This window comes from Octopus bimaculoides, chromosome 3 (genome assembly GCF_046866305.1).
Source record: "Octopus bimaculoides isolate indiv1 chromosome 3, ASM4686630v1, whole genome shotgun sequence".
Lineage (NCBI taxonomy): Eukaryota > Metazoa > Mollusca > Cephalopoda > Octopoda > Octopodidae > Octopus > Octopus bimaculoides.
The window spans coordinates 111,340,636-111,345,586 of NC_142930.1; the positions used below are offsets into that span (position 1 = coordinate 111,340,636).

General features: G+C 36.1%; 1 pseudogene; it reads right to left on the reverse strand.

The window, feature by feature from the left end:
• Positions 1-1,266: 1,266 nt before the first annotated feature.
• LOC149136658 (protein GVQW3-like) lies at positions 1,267-1,811 on the reverse strand (annotated as a pseudogene).
• Between the last annotated feature and the right edge of the window lie 3,140 nt (positions 1,812-4,951).

Sequence of the window (4,951 nt, forward strand, 5' to 3'; positions counted from 1 at the left end):
GTTAGGAAGGGCATCCAGCTGTAGAAACTCTGCCAGATCAGATTGGGGCCTGGTGCAGCCATCTGGTTTGCCAGTCCTCAGTCAAATCGTCCAACCCATGCTAGCATGGAAAGCGGACGTTAAACAATGATGATGATGATGATGACATACATAATACGAAACCATATTAAAGCACAAATCCAAAACCAAAGGAAACACAAACATTGAGAGAAGAAAAAAGAGAAAAAGGAGGAAATGTATTTATGTATGTGTGTATCTCTCTCTCCCCCTCTCTCCCCCCTCTCTCTGCCCTCTTTCTCTTCCCCCTCTTTTTCTATATCTGTTTTGTAATAACAAAAATGACTTGTGAATGGAAATTTTTAGACTTTATGTACTGCAACATATGTTTCTGCATCCCACATGTTCATTTGTGAGGACATTTTCGCATCCACAGGATATTACTAAATATTATTTATAATATCTATGAATCTTGACTATTCAGCCAGTCCATGTGTATGCCTCTTCACGCATTTTACACTAATGCGTTCTCTTTTTGCTAGTTTGATGTTTACATTTAAAGACATTTACCATTTTACACCAATCAGGAAGCGCTGTTAAATGTTTGGCTGTTACTTGTGAATCATCACAACTTACCAAAGAGAGACAAGAAAATAAAGGAGGAAAATAAAAATACATTGTTACCTGTGATTCGTCACAGCAAGCCTAAGATATAAAACAAAAAACGAAGAAAAAAAGCATCAAAGAGAAAACATTAGCTATGACCAAAGGAATTCTGACCATTCCCCTCCCCGTGTGTTTCTATACTGATTGAACAGACAGATAATTAAACAAAGGTTTCGGAATAATATATGAAGACACCAGAAGTGTAATTAACTATATTGTATTGTTTCCTGCTGTTCTGCTGACCATTATCTTCTTAAAGAAATGTATTGTCTGTTCACAGTTCTTATATTTGATTTATCGTTAGTCCCTGTTTTTCTTATTCTAATTTTCCTCTATTATTTTTTGTTCAAAATATATTTACATTAGATTGCATATAAGTTATACAAGTATCCATTATAATTACAATCTGTGGTGTCTAAAACCATTATTCCATATTATAGACCTTTTCAGTAGCTGAGAATAATGCAGCCCTGTCACAGTGTGACCCTTTTCAAGGTAGTCAATCAGCAAGACACTTTGAGAATCCCCAAAAACGGATGCCATGACCTTGCCAGCTGAAGGAATGATCCTGGGCTTCTTTGGGGTAGGAGAAGATGTGTGCTTCTACTGCTTTGATTGTTCTTTGGTTTCAGGCTGGTAGTGATGAACCCAACTTTCGTCCATAGTAATGAAACGAGAAAGAAAATTCTCTTCATCGGCTTCAAACAGTTCCAGATTGCTCGTAGACAAAGTGCACCTGGTGCATTTCTGTTATGGAGTCAAAAGGCGAGGGACCCACCTTGTGGAAACGTTTGAGAACCCAAGTTCTTTTGTCACAATGTTGTCTGCTCTTTCAGTTGAGATGTCCAGTCTCTCGGCTATCTGACGACATGATATTCGGCGATCTTGCATTATCATACCTAGTACAAGGTCAAGGTTGTCCTTGGTGGTTGCAGTTGGAGGTCTCCCTGGTCTGGGATCATCTTCCACACTCTCCCTGCCACGCTTGAATTCATTTACCCAGGATTTGACTGTTGCATATGAAGGAGCATTGTCTGTTAAGCTTCTCACCATATCTTCATCGATTTTTGATGGAGTCATGCCTTTCAAATGAAGGTACTTTATGACAGCACGATACTCAGTTTTCTCCATTTTCCTTGTAACCTTGACACTTGTTGATTCAAAAATCTGCAAAAGAAAAAAAAAGATAAATAAATAAAATTAAAATATCAGAATCATGAAAATAAGCAAGAATACTCTGAAAAGACCGTACTTACCAGAAAAAATTGTTTCAGCTATCTAGCAGCCCCATTTCTCGGCTAGGCTCAACATTTTTCATACACCCCTCATATATACATACTTACATACGCATACACACATACATACATACACACACATATATATACATAAATACATACACATTTACATATATTTGAACATGTAATGTGTGTATACCCAGAAAATCAGGAAGACAAAAATGAATATATAAATATTCGTGCAGGCTTGTTTATATACCCAAGCTAGATTCGGAGACAGCCAGGAATTTAAATATCTTAGATATACAGATATACCCAACGCTAAAGCTTCCCATAAAGTTGACTCCACTTAAGTACCAATGTAACTTCTGTTTATAAATTGTTTTATGAAGATAATCAGAACTGTCACTGGAGACTGTCATTGTCATTTAACATCTTACATTTCCAAGATTGCATGAGTCTGACGAAATAGATGCAGATTTTCTACAACTGGATGCAGCTCCTGTCACCAACACTCACCTGTTTCCAAGTAAGGTAATATGTCTTCCTAACACAGTTCTATATTTAAGAGATTAGGAATTATGTACATTATTTACATTTGACGGATATTTGTCCTCATCTAGTTTGTTGTTAACACGTTTTGGCTGATATACCCTCCAGCCTTCTTCAGGTGTCTTGGGGGAATTTTGATCCTGGGTTCTCATTTTAAGGTATTTATCGATGTTGTTGTTATTATTTATTATTATTATTATTATTATCATTATTCAGGTCACTGCCTGGAATCGAACTTGGAATCTTGGGGTTAGCAGCCTGCGCTCTTAACCACTACACCATATGCCCGTGGTCACTTGATCTGTTCAAAATATTCATAAATCTTTTAGCATTTAAACTGGCCAGATGTGGCCTCTCACACCTTCCCTTCAATGTCATTATAAGAATAAACAACCATGTTATCAAAATATCAACAAACAAGACTAGGACAAATATCCGTCAAATGTAAATAATGTAAATAATGTACATAATTCCTCATCTCTTAAATATAGAACTGCTTCTTCAGTTTAATATAAATAACTCCTGGAGGTTATTTGTTTGACTAAAACTCTTCAAGGTTGTGCCCCAGCATGGCCACAGTTAAATGATTAAAACAAGTAAAAGACAGAAGATAAACATGCGCAAGAGTTGTGGAGTAATCCGGATGCCAATGGATTAAGGATCCCTTAAACCTTGCTCTATAATATTGTATGGATAATACTTTTTAGCTATATTTCAGCTTCTGACCATTTTAACATCGAATCACATCAATTTCATGGAGGTTCTGCAATGCTTTTCTGAAGCTGAGAGTTTCATGTCTTAACAACATGACACCATCTTTAATATACATACGCAAGCATGTATCTGACTCATACACTGTTCACTTTCCAGACATTTGTACATTACTGCATTTGCTTTATGTATACTTTTGACAAGTTGTGGTGCACCTGAGCACTGTATACAATAATTGCATTATTATTTAATAGAGATCTTGGGTTAGGAGATGCAGTTTATCCGGGGAATGAAAGAGAGGTGTGCGTGTATGGGCGTATACATTTGCATACGTGCGTGTGTGTGTGTATATATACATTTGTGTGTATGTATGTATGCATTTGTGCGTGTGTGCATGTATGTGCATATATATTTGTGTATGGATGTTTGTGTGTATGCGCATACACATTTGCATACGTGTGTATGTGTGTATGCATTTGTGGGTGTGTGTATGCATGTCTGTGTGTGTATGTATGTGTATATATATTTTTGTGTGTATGTATGCATGTGTGTGTGTGCATGTATGCACGTATGTATTTGTGTATTATGTATGCATGTGCATGTGGGTGTATACATTTGTGTGTATGCTTACATGTCTGTGCGTGCACATGTGTATACATTTGTGTGTGTATGTGTATGTGTGCATGCATGTGTGTATGCATTTGTGTGTGTGTGTGCATGCATGTGTGTATGTATGTGTGTATATGCATTTGTGTATTATGTATGCATGTGTGTATGCATGCATGTGCATGTGTGTACGTGCATGTGTGTATACAATTGTGTGCATGTGCACATGTGTATGCATTTGTGTGCGTGTGTATGCATGTGCACTCTCACATGCGTGTGTGTATATTTCTCTGTCTGTGTGTTTCTCTGTGTGTGTGTGTGTGTGTGTGTGTGTGTATAATGCCTTGTGGCATTTGTTCCACCCATGTTGTGCATGCACAGCCCCGTCACTCTCGTACCTGAAAAAGTAGCGGACCCTCTGATAGCTGACTTATTAAAAAAAAGCAAAACAAAAAGAATTATATTAATATGGTATTATTATTCACAAAATTCGGGATGAGAAATAAGTCTTAATAAAATAAATGTAAGAAACATCAAAATAACAAAACAAAAGAAACTCATGACTATATATACGAATGTCTTTGACAATTCTTAACACTTGTGTATTGCAATCTCGATGACAATGTTGTCACTATGGCAGTAGCCTTGTCACCTGGGTGACATCTTTACCACCTGCAATTATCACTTCGTCAAGTAAAAATTAAATTTTTTCTTTATTCTCAGAATCAGATAGTAAAGTGTAAGAGAGAAAGAATGACAAAGAGATAGATTGATGGATTGATAGAGGGATAGAAGGAGGAAAAAAAGAAAAAAATGGAATTTTCCACTTCTTTTTGAGTGTCATACTAGGAAGAATTCTGTTAAAATTCTACAATCTATTTCTGAAATCAGAAATTTGAGGTGTAAAACTCCATATCAAACACATTTATTGAATGTAAGGAAAAGAAATTTCTTCTTCCAATATAGAATTTATTATTTCTGTAATCTCTTTTGTTGATGTTGGTTTAATATTGCATTGAAGTGTTAACCCCACCACCACCGCCACTTCTGTACATATGTGTACATGCATACACACTCATATATATATATATATATATCATTTATATATATCATGACACAGCACAAATATATTACGTGTATACGTAGTATATATGATGATTCAACACAAATGTATATGTATTGAG